This window comes from Calliopsis andreniformis, chromosome 6 (assembly GCF_051401765.1).
Source record: "Calliopsis andreniformis isolate RMS-2024a chromosome 6, iyCalAndr_principal, whole genome shotgun sequence".
Lineage (NCBI taxonomy): Eukaryota > Metazoa > Arthropoda > Insecta > Hymenoptera > Andrenidae > Calliopsis > Calliopsis andreniformis.
The window spans coordinates 10532495-10552998 of record NC_135067.1 but is presented as its reverse complement, the minus strand read 5'-3'; the positions used below and the strand labels follow the sequence as shown (position 1 = coordinate 10552998).

The 20504-nt window shown below is 39.7% G+C and overlaps 1 protein-coding gene across 1 annotated transcript in view; it reads right to left on the bottom strand.

Annotated features, from left to right (window-relative positions):
• LOC143180532 (uncharacterized) overlaps nucleotides 1-20504 on the bottom strand; it is a 309043-nt gene that overhangs the window by 187376 nt on the left and 101163 nt on the right. The window contains exon 4 of the mRNA XM_076380323.1: nucleotides 7376-7458. The gene's annotated coding sequence lies outside the window, so the exon portion shown is untranslated. The remainder of the gene's footprint in view (nucleotides 1-7375; nucleotides 7459-20504) is intronic.

Genomic DNA, 20504 nt, shown 5'->3' with positions numbered 1-20504 from the left:
ATTTCAATATACAGGGTCTTCGACAAGCGTCAGAAATTATAAAAGACGATTCTACATGTCAAAGGAGAACAAAAGACAAGAATGACGAAATTGCATTTGGGGCTTCGTTTCAGAGCTATTAATTCTAGTAAAAATGTGTCTGATTTGGGACTTATTCTACTGCCAGTGTACAGTAGTTAAATCAACCACAGTGGAATCAGTAGAATAAGTCTCAAGTCAGACACATAAAAGACACTAGTATAAGTCCCCAGTCAGACACAGCCATGTGAGTAGAATAAGTCAGAATTAGATACTTCTCACACCTATTTTAGGGGTTCCCTCTCTAAACGCAATTTTTAAAAATTTGTTGACATCTGTCGTTGAACACCTTGAACATGTATCAGCGATGCTTCTATTTCCAAGAAGACACAGCTTCATCCACTCTTCCAGATTAAACATCCCTCGATAAACCGTTCTAAGGACGAGTCGACCATGAAAATCAATGCTGTAGAACATACATCAATCGCAAATCTTGTTTCCATTCAATTCCCCGGGATCCACATAATTTCACCCCGCGTGTTTCCCCCTTTGTTCATCCAGCCTTTGCCAACGAAATTTACGTTATGCTCGGTCACGTCTCGGAGACACACTGTCATGATTCCTGCTCTTCTTGCTGGCCCCAGCTCCACCGCCCCTTCTTCACCCCTTTCTTTGCCGCATGACGGGACTCGATTCCAACCCGTGCAAGGAGAGTCGCTCTCATCAACGACGAACCCTCAATCGAGATGCGCCTCGACGGCCACGTAGCCCCGCTCCAGTCCCTCGCCTTTTGCCGAGTACATTATGCAATGAGAGTACTCGTCGAGCCAAGGGTGCTTGCCGGTAAGACGCGCGAGGGTGTCTAAGGTCGCCTCCTCCCATTACCAACTCGAAAACATTTCCTGCTCGCTAAGTAACGGTCTGTTAAAAGTTAGATTAGTCTAAGTAGCCTGAAAGCCCTAATAACTAAATGGCAAAGAGAAAAACGAGGGGTGGAAAGAAGCGAACCAGGGTAAGTAGTTCTTTACTGATTTGGGTCAGAGACCTAACACAGGCCAAGGTGGAATTTTATCACGGTGTTGGATATTTGTCAGATGACACTTCTAGCGTGAAAATTAGGGATTAAGGATAAGTGCTTTCTGTATTTAGTTGACAGTAGGGCTGGTTTTAGAGCTCTTCGACGGTAATAAGGTGCATGAGTTTTGGCTGAGCGAGGTAGTTGACTTTCGCTATAATGTTTCATTGCTTTCTCGTAATCTTCGAGGATCATGTAATTGACGTGACTAGTGGTGGAATTTAAGGAGGTTCATGAGGCAGGGGTTGCCTTTTCTTCGGTTTCTCTTTGCAAAATGACTTTGAATGGCCTCAATTCGTAAATTATGAACTCAGTTGACGGAGTGTTACTCTTGTAATAGTATGATGAAATCATTGCTATTTCATTGAAAAAATAATTTACCAAAGAATCTAGAAAATTCACAAGTTTTTAATGTGTCAATCTCACTGTCAGTTATATTTCTGTTAGTTATACTCGTTGACATTTTTCACAATATGTATTAAAAATTAAATTAGTATAAATATTGAGATTCTTTTCAAAACGTGTCCCCAAAATATTCCCATTTAAAATCCGAGACTCTAAAAACACGCCCATAAATTAGACAAAAAGTTTATATAAACTGAAATCTCTTTCATACCCTTCCATACTCTTTCACTTATCCGAGATGCGATAAACGAAGGAATCCTTGTCCAAAGCCACAAACCAAGTCCTACGTTCCCAGAAACTAATCTTCCCCAGATTCCTCGGTCACTGAACTCCCTACAAGACCGCTGTCTTTAGGAACACATGTTCAGACCATCAGCCTCCTCGGAAATCATCTCGCGCGGTTAGCTAGAATCACTTACTCAGCGAGTATCACGAGGAACTCGTCGCACCGCGAAGACAGGGAGAAAGGAAAGAATTCGCCAACCTTCGGTAGATTCCGACCCTAACTCTTGGGGAAGCTTGATAAGAGATGGATTACAGGACTCGCTGGCGGCTCATGATGAAATCTAGCGCTACAAGTCGGCACACGATCCATATCAGATACAACACGTACATCCTGGACCTGGTTTCTACGTATATAAATCTACGCAAGGATAAAAACGGAGGCAGACGGGTGGACACACAGACAAGAAGGTTTGAAGTTGTGTCTGCAGGACGTTATCGAGCAACGAAGGGTCCCGTCTAAGCCCCAGCTAAACACGGTGGAACATCTATAACCCTCAGAACTCGTCCGTCTCGAATTAACCTCTCTCAATTAAGACAATGGTCCCAGGTCCTCCGGACGTACTCTTCTCATCGAAGCGAGAATGGAGGTCCTAGAAGGACCTCAGAGATTCTCAGACTCGCCCCTGCCCCCTTGCTCGGGAAATGTATATTTATGTAAAACTCGAGGATTCGCTGAAGGACTCTAACCAGGGGATTGCTAGCTTTTGGTCTGCTCCGCTGGTCAGCAGTTAGCAAGTAAAACAGAAAACTTTGCTTCTTTTGAGAATGAATGGACTGTTTCTTGTTAATCGGATCTGCTAGTTCTCATGTTGCCAGAGGTACTCAATTATTTCTTATGTACTTGATGATGAAGTATCCTCTAATTGGAACTTCATAATAGACTTAACTAACTTCAGTTGCTAGCAAAACTTTTTAGAAACTAGAATGAATACATATGAAGATTATTCTAAAGAAGACCAAAAAATGATCTTGAAATTTTTCTAGAAATAGGAAGAAAGTCTCTATACGACAAATTAAACTTGCAATTACTTGCTAGTCGAAAGAAAGGTCAACACGATATTCAATTAATATTTTCACAAATTCTCTCTAAAAATATATTTGTGGTCCAGACAAGCTAAAATATTATACAAAAAAACAATATTGAACAGTGTGTGAACGTATACCATAATAAATAATCCTAAATTAATTTCTCTATCCATGCTACCATAGGTCTGTCACTTGTTTCGAACCATAGCCACGAGTTATCGATCAGTCGAAACCAGCTGCGAGCAGAGCTAGACGATGTCACGGACGCGAAGGAGCTGGGGAAACGCAATACAGGAATGCAGCAGAGCAAGCAGCAGAAGGAGGAACGTCGATATACCCCATCCCTTCCCTTTCAGCGGTCGCTGCGTCTCCAAGGGGCCACTCTCGCTTTCGAGGAAGACGATGGGGCTTATCGATTAATCGGCCCGAGTTGACGAAGAAACGTCGTCGGTTGCTTTTCCTCGAGGATCGAACTGGGATTCGATCCGCGCGGGTTTATCTTCGAGCAGGAAGCCTCGTGGTCCCGGAATTCGATGGCAGAAGGGAATGTCCGAGAGGAAATTGATCGTTCCGTGAGGAAATGTAACGAATATTGAAGTGGATTTAACGTTGACGGAAATATTCTGCGATGGGGCGAGAAGTTATTAGCGGTGACGGTAACTCGCGATATTGGATGATATAGTGCATTAGTTACGCTATTCATTTGTTTTTTAATTTCGATCTGTTGAAATGGCAAAGTGAATATTCCGATCAGGTTCCATCAAGCGTCATGACGTATTTTCTATGCTTTTAGAAGAACTTAAAGTATTCTAATTTTGTATTTGGGAATTGTTTTTCTTTTTTAATTGCTGAGTACATATATGATAATACTAACGAAATTAAAAATTACTTATAAGGAAAGCTTCTTACGATTTATTAATACAGTACTGCTCGTAAGTATTCGAACGATTACACAAGTTCGAAAAATTACAGATTTATTGGTAGCAACTGGTTTTTGCTTAGAATAACCAGTTACTACTAAAAGTACAATTATTGTAATTACTATATACATAATTTAAAGATATAATAGAAATACGAAACAAATGTAAAGAATATACATCAGTTACTACGAAGAAATCTGTGTTTTTCTCAACAAGTGACACCGTTCGAATACTTGTGAGCAGCACTGTGCATCTAAGAGTTAATTTCAAGTCAACCAGTCATTCAAATCACATTTCCTAAATTTAATATACTTGATCATCTGATATCCCTTCATCTATCTTCATTTCTAAAGGAATTTTCATCACTTCGTGGATTGAAAAGATTGAATTACTGAAAAAACAAAATGTGACCGTAGTGTACTTGGAGGTTTAAAAGAAACCACTCGTAATCGATGGTTCAGAAATGAAACTTCCATAACAGTAATAATCCCTTGCGGACGAGATCGTGAAAGGAGTATGGTAGCTAATTGAAAGCTCGACAGCGCACCGCAACGTGAACTTCGATTTCCATATTCGATACGATCCGTGCAGACTTCAAGGGCCAATTTAAATTATTTCGCGTAAGCCATTGCTACGTTCACGGGGAATTTGTCATAAGCTGGCGGAGATTCGATGTAAAACCAAGATATACAATTCCATTTCAATAAATGGATTACGCGATAATGGTACCCGGAAACATAGAAGCGGCTTTGCGCTGCAGATTCCTGCACACGCAGCGTCCGAATAATTATCAACGTGGTTCAAGTTTCTGCGACTATAAATTTATGAAATAAACGTAATCTTTAATTTTACTAAAAATACTTCAATTCTAGAATCTCTTCTAAGGAATGAATAATAAAATACCAGAGGCTTAGATGCGAATTTGGAAGAGCTTCAATAGAGAAAATAGCTTTGTTTCAAGCCTCTATTAACTATGATCTCCAACTATCGAGTATAGAAACACGATCCACGCAATATTATACATGACACGGTGCGTATAAACACAGGCCTCGCTCTCTATTTCATCGGATTTCCCATTAATCTGTGATCCGAACTCCTTTGTGCTTCTTGGAAAAGCAGCAGCTACACGTTCACGTTATTAGCATCCATCTGAAGCACTTTACAGACGCCCTCAGAAAACATCAGCTCTAATTATGTAACAGTTTTTCCAGTATCCTTTCCTTTCACCTGTATTTGATTTCCGGTAAGGAGGAAAGACTCTCACAAAAGATAATTTCGAAAGACGTGGAGTAAAGGAATAAAGCTTGAAATGTTAGCAATATGTTTCCATGCATCAATAATATTGTTTACTTTTGATAATGTAAAGAGTAGAGCAACTGCTGCGATGCAGTGGCGAATAGAGCTTACGAATTAAAGTAATTCCCCGAATGAAAATCTTCATTACGTGGTATCTCAAACGCGACCGCGCAGACAACGGCTGCCCGGTGAAATTATTTCGAAATTAGAGATAAAAGTGATTTAGAAAGGAAGGGTTAATTATCCGCGGCCCCGTGGAATGGAAACCTTTCTGGATTCACTTTATTTACTTCTTCCAAAGAAGCGCTTTGACCCTTGCCTTCGCGCTCAAAGCCAACCTATCTTGCACACTCGCCGCTTGCGCGGACAAGACAGATTATAATTTCGAAGCTGCTAAAGGAAAAGAGATGGTTCAGTAAAATGAATTTCAAGGATTATTTCTGTGTGAGTCGAGAAATGTGAATGGAGTTGCTATGAGTTACTGATTTTGTGCTGTTGGACGTCTACTTCGTCTCTTTAGTCAAGCAAGATATAAAAATATTACAGGTACTGACATGGGTAAGTGAATATGTTCTGCAGTAAATAAAGACAGTGATCAGACAATGACTGTTCTCCTTAGACCGTGTTCTCACTAGCCCGTCAGTTATAGGTACTTTTGGTATGATACTTTAGGATTGTAAAAAATTGATAAAATATAAAGAATTTTTAAAAAATCTAAAGTTATTTGAATTTTTACCATTTTTTAGACAAAATCTATCTTCACCTCAGGAATACAAAAGTGAGGATTCACCTTTTTAACATGATTCCAGGAAGATTAATATACGACTTCTTTTCACGAAGTAACAGTAATTCAAAAATTGACAATGTTTCAGCCTGGTATTTGATCAAAAAATTTCCGATGTTGGTGATACATAGAGTGTTCGTTTAAAAATATTATATTTTAGATACAAAGTTTTCAAATGAACGCCCTGTATGTACACTACATGTACAAATCATTTTTTACAATCCAATCAAAGTAACCCCATCACAGTACACTACCCCTGGCGAAAAGTTTTCAATCAAACGCAACAATACAAAATTAATTGAAACTATTGTAGTTTTCGAAAATATAATATCCTACCGTACCAAACCCATCTAACATTCCCACATGATACCTATTCGTACAATAGAATTTTACATTTAAAAAACTGCAACACGTTTTAATACCTCCATATTACTGTGTTCGAATAAAATCGTTGCCAAGGATAGTATTACAATGCTACCAATAGTACCAACTAAGGACTAAACATGCCCTTATCAATCACTACCTAAAGCACCAGCCACAGAGGTATCTCCATCTCCGCCAACCATCCTACAACTGACTCTAGCTCCACGATGCATTCATCACGCACAATTTACGTAAGAGGGAGCACACACATCCTCGCTTCCGCTACATCAGAGGAACAAAGATTCAAAGACTCAAAAACATTCCAGCACAAAAGCTCAGAGCGGAACCAGGCCGACCTACGCGCTTTCTATTTGCGCGGGCGAGAAAGACCATACTCTGAAAGACCACGATGAAGAGGGCGCCGAGGGGGGAGGGCAGAGGCTGGCTAAACGCCCGTTTAAAGGGAAATGAATTTTAAACACGATTCTGACACGGGCGAGAGGAGAGAGCGCGCGTAAACGTGAATGGGGGCCGAAAATGATCGCACGACCGTCCGTTCCTGTAAAAGCTCCGAACCAGGCAACGTTTCCGCCCGGCTATTTTACGCGGCCGCGTCGATTCGGACCCACCGATTCCCCTCCCCTCGGTGAAATTGATTTAGAGGCCGCGATTAAATAGCGCGGTCGAAAACTCGCAACAAAAGTCGACGGCACGGTGCCGTTTTATTAACACGATATCTCGACAGATATGAGTTTGAAAGCTATTTTATAAGCTCGGAAACGCCACCCTCTCCTCCCTGCCTCTCGCCCCCTCGTCGACCCGCCACGGCCAAGTTTTAACCATTGTTTCGCTCGTTACGAGGTTTCAGCAGTTGCTTTCGCGAAGTTCCCCGCTCGCCGCCGGAAAAGTTGAAACAATTCCGCGCCGCGGCCGGATAAAACCGCGAAAAACGGACGAAAATTGCCCGGAAAAATAAATGTCAGAGACGAGCGTGCTGCTGCACAGAGAACACGTTTCCCTGATCGTGTGGCGAACTATTAATTGTTCCCCGCCGGATGTCTTTCACGGTTTTTTGTTTTTTTCGTCGAGCTAGGAGCAGTCGAGGAACAACCTCCTTGGTACAGGGTTCGCGGGCTCTGTCGCTGTGAGCTCGTCGTCGTTCTCGCGAGGATGTTCAATGAACGAGATGGAAATTTGACTCACCACTTTCGTCACTGAGGTCTAGTTGTCTTGACGTAACCCCTCCGATCTGGAATCATCGCATTGTACCTCCGAAATGGGGAACTCTGTAACAGGGGAATGTAACGTAAGCATGTTAGCTTATTTGAAGAGTCGAAAAACTAGGTTTTGAATTGAAGAATTCGAATACTTCATAAAATCTGCTTTTTCTTTTTTTTTTTTTTTTTCAAGGAGGTGTTGATGGGTTAATTTCGTAATTTTTTATGAAGTAGGTTAATGGTACTTGTTCTTTCAAGTTGAGAGCGTCAAATGCTTTCATATGTGGATTGAATTAAATTTTCAATTTTTCTTCCACTCTATTTCGACTATAAATTTAAATTGACTTATCACTGCTTTGAATGAAATAAATCCCTCGGTGGTAGTAATTAAAGTATACTGAGTATAACACAGTCAATTTCTATGAAAATAAATTATACAAATATTTAATTTCACATAAACTCTAATAATCCAATAGTCGATACAATAATAAACTTTAAAAAAGGTCATCTTTGAATTTTGAAAGAATTTTTAACAATATTACAACATATATGCGTGGGAGTACAAGAATCTTGGCAACGTTTAAAAATAATTCAGCTGATAAACGAATATTGGATACAGCAAGTATTTCAGGTGTATCCGGAAGTAGTCTCGACATTGGATTCACAGGTTTCAGCGTCTACGGTCACTGGAGGGATGCGTATCCACGTTCAAGCACTTTCAATTTCCGCCAGGGAACTTTCGGAATAAATATGACTGTCAACATTTTGCTTAGTGCCAAGATACGAAATCGCGAACACGAAAGTGTGTTGCTGGCATTAAGCACTATATCCATATCGTGTAACAGACAGATGGATGCTTACATGAAGGTGACAAAAATTCGCCAAAATAAGAGTAAACTTGTAGGAAAAATCTCAGGGCAGTAAGTAGATTAACACATGAATCTTGACACGTAAATATGTGTAACAGTTTACAAATACATTAAAGTTTTTAGATATTCGAAAAAATTAACTCTAGAAGCGAACTACATTTATCTAGAAAAGTGTCTCTTCTGAACTGTCCATAATAACTATTTCTACTTTAATATTAAAATTTACTTATTACTCTTATTTTAGTTAAAAACCCAAACTCCAAAAACATAAATATCTCTCTTGCTAAATGCTTGAATAAGTAACAATTTTCTTAAATATAAAATAAAAGAATATACCTTTCTAAGTTCTATCACTTTCTTAACAATTCAATAAAATGTAAGTAACAGCTTCTCAGTAGTATCAGTTTCACTGAAAGTCTTTCAATAATAAAATCAGGTAAGTATACTCTACTCCATTCCTCTGTTTCATTATCAATTGTCTTTATGCTACTGCTCAAGCATCCCATTGAACACATCGATCGAGGAAGATGTCGTATTGCGTATACTGGATAGTGCATACAGTTGCCTGAATCGACTAGATATTGGACGGAACACCGGAATCACGATATGTGCACACTCCCGCGACAAATCCTGGCTCGAGGACACGATATTCTCGAGGAGACGGAAAGATTTTGTGGACATCCGTACACAAGCGCTCAGAATCGACACGTGTTCGCGAGAAACTCTGCATCGAGGGAAGGGAAGCGTGCAGGAAACCTCCAAGTTGATTCTTGGATGCAATATCTGCAACCTTGTACGCAAACAAACTTGCCTATGTATCTTCCTGCAGGATCTTCAAACTGTTTTCTGCTTCTTTCTTAGATCCACCTTCCGTCGAGTATGAAATTTTCGATTGCGCTGAAATGGAAACTACCTAACAGCGATGCAGTTCACTGTTATACTAAACGATATACAAAGTATACTACTTAATCGATTATTCGTTACTACTTGGACAAGTGTTTCGATGAATAGATTGTTTGGACTGAATTCTTTCTGAACCTGCAATTTCATTGCGTGATATGTAGGTATATTCAATGAATCCTTCTTTTGTGAACCTTCTTTCTGACACTGCAAATACACCAGACTTGTTTCCACTTTGCATGAATGTCTTATACAAAGAGGTTATTGTTTGCCTATCGTTTACAAAGAGCTGCAGATAAAACTGCGCGTAATGTCCGTTCGTAAAAGATTCAGGGAACGAACGATCGGTCCCAGGAAACCCGTAGAGGCAGAAAAACTACCCTCATAGGAGGCGATCTTTTAAACGCGGAATGCAGTAAAACGAGTGGAACAAGTGTAAAACAAACCGTTCCGTGAAATGTGCACCAGGAAGTTTTGCTGGAATCAGATAAAAGCAAATGCTCGAAAATATTCGTAGAATACTGTAAGATTCATAGAGTTCTAGAAAATACGTCGTTCTAAAGAAGAGTCTACAGTACTCTGTAGCAATATGTCACCAGTTTTTAAATTACTAGGACTTATCTTTGACCTAGTTCTAAATTTATACTCCAGCTACAGTCATTTCTGTATCGATAATATTCTTAGCTTCAGCCTGAGTCAATTTATGAATCTGTACCTGTCAATTTTGAAGTAGTCTCATAAATTTTATATTAAATTTAGGTAATTTAAATTCCACGATTATAACCTAAATGAAAATTTACCTCACCCTTTAAACAGTATAATTTGTGCTTCACTTTCTATAATTCTGAGTCTCGATAGCAATCTACAATAGTTGCACTCTCAAGTGAACCAGTATCTTCAAAGCAATTCTCAGACATCTAAGGTAAATGCCCCAGTAATCGACCATGCTCCAGTACCTGGATACCATCCATAATCTCATTTAATATTAAGTTTAAATTCTAATGCACCTAATAGAGAACAAAAAATATCCTAAAACACTAGATGCAACTGAAGTGTCAAGACATGCACGCTTCCCTTGCCCATTCACTGTATCATATATATCTTGAATACCCGCCTACTGACTCATTTGCCTTACTATCAACGTTTACCAAATATCCACACAACATCCCAACCAGTTAACAACTCCACAGTGCCCTCCAATTACGACCACGTACGATCAGAAGACGATTCAGGCCCCTTTCGATACAATTTTATTACCATTGAAGGCGAATAGAGGTGTCTGCCGATACGCGGTCCCCAGGAGCCAGGGCTGAAGGATGGCCATCGCAGGGGGCGATACTTTAAACGCGAAAGATGGGGCTCTCGGTCCGGCAAAAAGATCAGGCCTGCAGGCGTTTGGCAAACGAGGCCGGCCGCGCCAGGGATCGTGGCTGGTACCGCGATCCTCGGACAGCCGGAATTGATGGCAAGGACAGAAGTTTAGTGGTCGCCTATATATCTCGCAAAGGAGCCGTTGGTGCCGCGGCAGGAAAAAGGGTGGAAATAGGGGAACCGTTAGAGTAGCAGGCAGAAGAGATCGCCTCTCCCTCAAGTCTCGAGGCTTGTAACGTTGGTAACCGAGCCGCGCGCCACCCGCCCACGTCGAGTCGGAAGGGCGGAGAGGGGCGAAACGGGGAGGAAAGTCGTGGTCGATGCTCGGTCATCGAGAGAAACTCTGCCCCTCTATCTGCTATTTCACTCGGCCCTCTGTTCGCGGTAATCCCGAACGTCTATGGGTGTTCGCGTCCGTTGCAAAAAGAGGATCGCGGAATCGGCTGCTCGTCGATGGGCCCCGGAGATCTTAAATCGCCCTTGAAAGCGCTCGCCATCTCGAGAACCGATCCCAATGTGGGGAGACGTGCGCGGGGAGAAGGGTGAATATACGCTCGGTTATCCCTCTATACTCTCCTTCAACTTCAATGTTTTTCGATACAGCCATTTCGCGTTAGGCGATCTGGGAAGTGGTGTGCTAGTGGATCTTTGTTGTTTTGGGGGAATGGTTTCGGAGGATGCGACAGCAGTGTTGTGTCTTAGAACGAAGGTGATGTATTGAGCAGTAGAAGTTTCAATAAATATTTTTTTCTTGTTGTTTCGAGAGGGTGTTTGAAAATCAGTGGTATTGAAAAAAGAGGTGAAAAATGTATAATAGAATTGTTTGGTGTGCTGCGTCGATTTTGGAAACAGTTAAAATTGAATTTCGTTCAGATATTAGTATATGAAGATTGATTTCAAGCGTTTGAGGGGTTGATGGGTGAAGAGCACGCTAGGTCTGATCATTGACTTTATCTACTTAAAGTAGAAATGTTCTCCTCATTCAGTCTAGGAAGTAAAAACGCTAGGTCTGACCATTGACTTTATCTACTTACAGTGGAAACGTTCTCCTCACTCACTGGAGGAAGTAGAAACACTAGGTCTGACCATTGACTTTATCTACTTAAAATACAAACGTTCCACTTATTTTATCTTAAACAAAATTGAAAGAAGTTTATTTTCATTTTTACCATGAAGTTTGGGTGACAGAAATTTATAATATAAGAAAGCTAAAATGGTACGGTGGAGGTAGATAAATAGTAGTCTGATATAGCTAATTGACTTTGTTGCTACTTTACTGTAGTTTACACTGTAAATTTACACATTTATGATGCAGTTTAGTCTATTACGTTTAATCCAGAATAATATTTAAAAAAAATACAGATTGACATTCTTTGATATAATTTATTTTTATCTGGTTGTTATAAATTTCTCCCATAAATTCAAGAAACACAAAGGAATGAATAGATAAATATTCAAACAGAATATTTATCCAGCTTTCAGTTTATCTGGTACATTTTCTGTATTTACATAGTATAGACTATGTGCATTCATTATTATACGGGTTCGCGCAAAGCATTAATATAGTTTACGTGTAATTCTTATGGGAAATCGAGCTGTACGCCCAGCGTGAAAATTAGCGATGACTTGTTTGCACGAGAATAAACTCGAGTACGTGAGAGTGGATGTTTCAGATCGGCTGTGACACACAATGACAACGTACAAAATATATCGGCGCTCAATACGCCAAAATATATTCGAAGATAAAATAATTTTTCCTCATTTAATAATACGATCTCTACATTGCAATATGTGGAAATTCGGTACTTGGGAAAATTTTATCGGGGATTAATATGTATGCTACTTTTCCCAAATACAATTGCGTATTCGATATTGAAGCAATATAAAATAAAATACAAGCGTAAATAACATGAAACAAAATAAAAAATAGAATCGTATAATATGGAATTCAGCTTCCATTTTGAAAATACACAGAATTTGTATGATACTGTAAAATGTTGAGACTTATTAATAAAAAACCTATTCGTACAAAAATTTTGTTATATTCTTAAAGTTTCTTTTCTACTTGAATGTTATCTAAACTTGTCCTTAATGTTTCTTTTCATTACTTTTGATGAAATTTTTTAAACCTGTCCCTGTGTCATATTTAAATATCTTCTGTTAAAAAAAACCCTGCAGCTTTTTTATGTTCTTCTATATCAGTTTATGACAAATAAAAATGTTACTGATGCAATCGTACGGTCGTGCTGTTTCGAGTGGTCTGATATGAATTTTAATCGTTGCATTGAAATGAATTTCAATTAAAGGAAATATGAAAATGTAGTATTGAAAACTGCACTGATGTACTATTTAAAATTTAATCAAATTCCATTTACTCCACTATTGTATTTTAAATAATCCTATTTCAAAATAACTATGCAATCTGACAAATTTATAAAATAATAAGAGATTAGAAACTTAAAATTCTGTTAATTAGATAAAAATGAAAAAAAATTAATTAAGTTGAGGTGACTTAAGGAAACTGAGGTACAATACTTGATCTCATGATCCAGGTAGTCACAGAAACAAGAATCCAAGAATTCAGAACTCTGAAAATCAAATAAGTCAAGAATAGATACATCTCAACAATTTTAGTCGCGAATCGACGTACCTAGATAATTAATTATCTAAATATTCACAAGAAAATGAAATGTCTCTATACACCACTTAGAATACTCAAATACCCTGAATCATTTTAAACATTCCTACTACAACACTGAAGAACCTTCATCCTTCCACTACAAAAGCATGTGAGACATTTCTTGACAAACATAAAACTCCTAAACGAATTTAACAGTAACTTTTCCTGCTGTAAAGCCTTCCTCCTTTACAACCACATGTCCCACCAGGTCCACAATACTCATGTACGACTTTCCGCCAAGAGCCTTTTATCTTCTTCGACATAACGTAACGCAGACATTATGACTCCTTCCGTCGGCCTCTTTCGCGGACATTCCCAAGATAAACCAGACGCTGGAGACCGTCGGAGAGGAGGATCAAATCATACCGTCTCCTCGACGGCTACGTGTCGACGTGCAGTGGAGGTCTTCGGCAACCATCCACTGCAAGGACCAAGGAGGCAGAGGAAGAAGGATTTACGAGCACGCGGAACCCAAGGAGATGCTGGAACGAACCGTAGTGGGTAGTCCCTCTGTGTAGCGACAGACACACTTAATACGTCAGACCACGCCGTCTCCTTGGGACCCTCCAGACTCCATGGTTTTAAAGTAGTCAGCCCTTTCGATTGCGTTTGCGTCAATGTAGCGTTATGTGACATGCATGATTTAGGTCTACCGCATACTATTGGGAGTTCTGGAAATTAATCAGGGAATGCAATGGAAATTGCAACACCGTTCGTGGAAGACTACGTTGGTATGAAAATACTGGGGAATATACTTACTTCCCATGTGGATGCTTATGCAAAATTTAGTAGCCTAGATTTGGACAGTAAAAGTAACTTGAGTGAGGTATGGAGTAGTGAATACAGGAGTCTGGTTGTTACGAGTGACACCGTGTTAATTGTGTCATGTTAATTTGGTACTTCAAGGTAATCGATCTCTAGCTTTTACATATTCAAATTTCTCGGAGTGCCAGTACTTGAATATCTTAGTACCGAAATGTTCAAACATTGCGGGACCAAAATTGTCAAATATTTCAATATTTGAATATACTTATTTTCAAGTACTACAATATTCATATCTTTAAATATTTCAATGTTTGAAATTTCAAGTTCCCAAAAATATCAATATTCCAATGCTGAATATTCAAATGTTCCCATACATCAATGTTTAAAACATCGCTATTTCCTAAATTCCAAATTTTCAGATATTTCAATATTGCGCTATTTAAACATTCAGAATCTCAAACAGATACGCGGTTACTCTAAACCTGAAATATTTACACTTCCTCATATTCAAATACTCAAATCCTCAATTTTCCGAAGGCCTTATATTCGCTTCAAACTCTAGACTCCGATTCCTGTAGCGTAACTATAACCAAACTACGTATCCACAAAAATATGGTAACTTCTAACTCCCACAAACTAACCACCACAGAAAGCCCCCCCTAAAAACAGGAAACCAATATTATAAATGTACCTAACATCACAAAGTCCCTACCCAAAATCATTAGCAAGTCCAACCGACAGGGAAGCTAAACGAAGAGAGTCCTCCGCAACAGCAGCCCCAGTTAACAACCCAAACGTACCAATTGCCGAGGAAGAATATTCCAAAAAGAGGAGTCAACTACTAGCTTCCCTTAATCACTGATTCACCCAGTTCACCCAGCGTCGCCTCGGCTCAGCGCAGCCTGTCCCTCGGGGAGTAGGTCGTGGTGAAACATCGTCAGTTAACTCGACGAAAAAACCGGCGGGAAGCCGTCGTATGAAAATTCAATAGCGCCGATTCGAGTGGAGACACCGTTCAAGCCGAGAAAGTTGGCCTGGAGAGGTGTCGAAGCGTGAGCACCGGCAGCTTGTCGACTTGTAGAGCGCTGGTGGATGGAGATCGATCGAGAGACGGAAGACGCCGAGGAGCGAGAGGGTGGGATCGGTTTGGATGTCTCGCGAAGAAGGGAGGGGTGTGGGACGGTGGTGGATGTTAGAGGTGGCAGAGCACCGCGTCTTAATAGCGGTAGCAGCGTCCTGGCATAGAAAAGGGGATGACGTTCGGGGGCTGGGGTAGAATCCAGCCAGCCTCGGTCACGCCAATATTACTTACCACCCCGAGAGAACGATAACTTAATTGATGCACGAACGACGTTAGCACTCGTCGCCGTCACGCGGGGTGACTGTGAATTTTCAGGGCTATATTTATTTGCTCCCCGAACCTGCGACCGTGTGGGAGACCCTATGTCTTCGAGCTTCGCATGTGGAAGAGTTGATGAAGAAATATTTCGTCGTTCCATGAGTGATGGCTTTGGACTATTTTGCTTTTAAGAGGATTAATATTTGAAGCTGTAGTACTATTGGAGATTGAAAATTAGTGGCAGGGTGTCTCTTGTAACTACAGTGGAAGTAAAGGGGAACTAGTACACATAATTTCTGTAGATGCTATTAGAGTACTACTGTGCTGTACAACTATAGAGGAAAGTAATATCTATTAAAAATATTTTACTGCTATTTTGCACTAAAACGAGACAAAAAATGTTCAAAATTATTCAAAAATGCAAAAAGACTCGACTACATATTTTTCTGTAATTACTGTGTTTCTCTGTAATTGGGCAATGTGGCCCTAGGACAAATCAGCTTAAATCAGTTACGTATTTCTGTTTTCAAGGTATCTACATTCAATGCTTGGTGTCCCAATTCTGTCTCATGAATTTGCATCTTATAAATATTCTCAGTTTTCAAGGAAAAATTTCACTTGACTCAATCTATAGCCATGAACGTGTAAGCCCTATTTTCTGAAAAATCAGAGTATAAACTCTAAGTTCAATTTGCTTTTCCCATCATTCAAATAATTTTTAAATCACTTCTTAAAAATGTTCTAATCTTTTAAAGTAAAACCTGTTCCGTGTCCCATCCTAACAATATTTGCTCTGTGTTCGACATTTCTCGGGCTTTGTTGACTATAAAAACATTCAAACTAGAGCATCTAATAATAGCACTGAAAATTTTTCTCTAGCGTTTTCGTTCGATGTCCCTAAAATTTCCCGCTCTTAATTGCAAATTAATCCTCGTTAAAAGAGATCAGAGGTGGTGCAGTCACGCTCCTCCAATCCCTGAAGTTACCTTTTTTGTCGGTATTGCATAATACATAATGCATATAAAAGGTAAGCGGAAGAAACAGGGAATGTCCATTTTTAGCGATTAACTTTGGATCAAACTTATTTGAATAAAATGGAAATAAATTAAAATTGATCTATCGATTAATACTGTGTCACGAATAATGTAATTAAATTCATCGAATTTTGTTATTTTACTTAATTTTCATAAAGAGCTGTTGCGTGGCATTCCTGGTTCCTCCCCGATCGAAGTGCATCGTTCATCCCTCTTGTGTCGCAAAAAAGCAGCCTAATCTGGTATGCACATTAATTAATGCTACGCCAAACGTATTTGCGAACGTCGAAATGCGTATTAATTGTGATGCTGATGTATTGCTGGCCGACACAACCGTTTGTATGATCATTATCGATTTTAATGGCGCTACCGTGGAAGTTTAAAGGATTTACGTGTTCCCCTAACAGTTGAACACGCACTAGATACAAGATTAGCGTTATTGACCGAAATACGCTAGCAACTCTAGTTAGCTTTATAATTTCACATTTCCACAAAGCGGAAGATGCATAGTCATCGCGAGAATACGTGATCGAATCACTGAAACAGAATAATTCTGCCTCGATGAATAATCGTAGTTTGAAAGTAATTAAGGCTCTGTGTGGCGAAACACATAGATATACTTACAAAATAGAGAGACCTAAATGAACACAACGATCACCTTTTGATATTTTAACTCTCTGTTTATATTCACAGAAATTACTATTCATGAGAAAATAAAACAGTGCTGCTTTTTTGAAATCTTCAGTCTGCACTATACAACACTATACATCATAGACAATATTCATATCACAGCAACTTATATCACGCTTAAAAATTCCATTACCAAAAATCCAGAATAATTGGAAACACAAATACTCATGATTAGCTATGTTCACGAAAGCTAATTCTCTGAGTTCAGAGTAATGGCAATGAGGCAACAATAACACAGCAAAGGGTGACGCTGCTAGATCATTTCTGACAGGACTCCCTCAACTGACGCCGCCCTTGCTCGTACCCCATAATTTCGTCAAGAGCCAATGCCACGTCGCTGTATTAGTGTCAAATGACGTTTTCGTCCTGGCGACTGAACGCGCAGAATTATGCACGCATACGCAGCCGTTGCGACTCGCCTCGACGCGGGGCGTCGTAAACCGACCACGTCACGATCTGCGATAACAAGTGGCAGTGAGTCCCATGACCCCCGTTCGAATCCAATTCCTTCTAATTTCTTTCGAAATTGCGCTCGTAAAGCGGTTCGACGACTGTCACTCAATCTCGCTATTGTCGCACTAGTGGGAACTATTTCGGGGACAACGGTGAACTTGACGGACGGAAACTTGCATTAGCGACTGCAGATTTTTCGCTCCCAATGGTATTCTAGCCAATACGCTACGAGGCAAATTAATTATACAAATCTGTAATCCTGCCGTCGCGCGGACAGTTGTAATCTGTTGTTGCACGAAGCGTGATAGCTTATGCAGATCGCGGCCAGCATGATAATTGAATGGCATAACCGAGCCCTGGGGCGCGTTAATTAACCCCGAGCTGCTTGCGAGAAAAATGGAATAATACCTTCTCGTTAGCTGCACTTTACATGTATTTCACGGCACCGTGTACTTCGATCACTGGAGGACTTTGAATGCGAGATTGATTTGCAATGGGTGAGATTTCGGAGGGTAGTTGTACTGAAGAATTATTTGTCAACTTACAGTATGGTAGATGTTAGATCATCTTGTAAATGTTGTCATCTCTGAAGATTAAGTATACAGAAATTGTCTAATATCTAGAAGTGCATTCAATGTGACTTGATAATTGTAACATTTTCATGAAGACGTTCGACAGATATTTTACTGAATGAAGTAATAGTAAAATATGTAACGTAGTTAAGAATTTTTATTTTTAAGAAATTCTACTCTTTTAAGTGAAAAGGTAGAACGTAAAGCAAAATTCTTATGGAGTCACTTAATATTTAATTTTGTCAGTGGAGTATACACAAAAGATTCAAATTTCAATTCTACAACAAAGTGAAGGAAAATAGCTTTAAATAGCTTTATTGGGAATCTGTTCTAGAAAATGTCAACCCCATTCAGTAAAACAGAGCGATGCGGGTGCACCTACAAATAAGATAGGGACCATTGATCTTGCCAAATCTAGGGCACACATAAAAGAAGCTTAAGCTATTTTATAGAAATTACAGAGATTTAGTTTAAGTGTATTCCCTTTTATCCTACATTTGGAAGCAAGTGACGAGCCTTGATTCGGTCAAATACTCCCCTACGCTCTTTTACCTATACAGTATACTCAACAACGTTCCTCAACTTGATTCTCTACCACAGAGATAACAGTTATATAGAATCCTAAGAATATTGAAAATCACAGGAAGGCTCAAGAGAGCCTAGTCTCGAAAATGAGGTCATGCTGTTGGAACGAGTGAAGCCTGATCGCTTCCTCCTCAGTACAGTGTTCAATATCAGTGACATCTAGGAAGCTCTAAGCACTATGAACACCCAGCCAAAAAATGCCTTAGGCTCTAACACAGGTTGCCAAAGATTATCAGCTTACCAAACTGATGAATCGTAGACTTAGAAGAAATACGTAAAACCAATCATACTTTATATGACATTTGTATTTAGTTGTAGTCATTATAGGCAGCCAGAAGTCTTTTCTTAGGCTAAGTGTACCTACATTTCGTCTCCATAGAAGAGGGCTGCTTTCAAACAATTTTCCCTAAGAAGACATCAAACTAAAAGTGTCTTCCTAACGAAAGGTTTACAGATAGCAGCGATTCACCAAAAACCCTTCCTTATTCCAGCGATTCGACGCATTCCCGTAAGTCCCAAATAAGCTTTTAGAACCATTCCGCATTTCTCCCACATCTCGGTATCTGTCTCCGCGCCACCCATTTCCTCACTTCTCTCCCTCTTCTTCCACTTTCCCTTTCTCCGCCTAGCCCGCGCCTTCCATCCCCAATTTATCTCTTCCTCTTCTATGTAGCGGCAGCGTGGCCCCGACAGCCGACAGCCACAACGTGCGTCGCCAAGCAAACTGTTCATCAACCCCTGACCCGTTCCCTCCACGCGTCTCCTTCACCACGAAACTGACTCACCACTCATCCAAACTCCGCCGCCCCCGTGCCGCTGAGCCACGAGCCAGCGACAGTATCAGTGCAACTGCATTCAACTTTCTCCCTTTCCATTCGGCACGGAGTTCGAGTTGGATCGCGGTTGACGCTTTTCCCTCTCCTTGCGCGGGAGAATTGTTGGATACGTACACACGTTGCACCGAGATTGGCATTGAAAACTTTTCGACTTCTATTTTTTCGCAGTTGGAAATGTCAAGAGAATTCCACAGGCGATGGAGCGGCTGAGTTTTAGGCTGAAGAATTTGGTGATACAAGTGGAATGACTTTTAATTTTGATGACATTTTAGGGATTCTGTACTTGGAGTAATAGAATCAGGGCTGATTTTTTGAATCTGCAAATGAGTGATTTGTGGTATTTTTTCAGGCTTAGTCAGTCTTGTTTATTTATTAGGCTGTGTAAATAGATTTTTGTTATTCTAATTAGATTAAAAAGAAAATTTGAAAAAATTCAATCAATTTTGACAAGAACAAACTTGGGTTAAGTGTAACTCTCAATCACAGAACTTGTATATTAATAATACTCTATTAAATGTGTGTGGTGACGATTTTTTAAAATAATTCAATTGCTAATCTTTAAAGAATGAAAGAATTAAATTTTAAATTATCTATTTCTTGATAGATCTAGCTATAGAAGCTACAGATCTAGTGATCTACAAGCACACTATTTTACACATATCATCACTTACCACTCCATCACCTAAAAAGCCTATTAGTACAGAGATTACTTGCATTAAACAAGAAACCACAACCATAGATCCAAACCTATTCTTAAAAAATGATGAAAAATACAAAGTGAATTAGAAATGTCGAAAGCTTCGAGAAAAAATAGAAGCAAATTGTTCTGCGCAATTATACCCAGTTTACTCCAGTAAAAAGTAAGAAAGAGACGGGTAACAAAATTACAGAGAAATTTAATGACACAGGGTAGAAGGTAATTGTAGTTTCAGGGAACACTACGAAAGGAATACGCAATATGTAATTGGCCCGATACACGTACGAATGTTTAATTGGCGCTCGTATCGCAAATAATTACTCG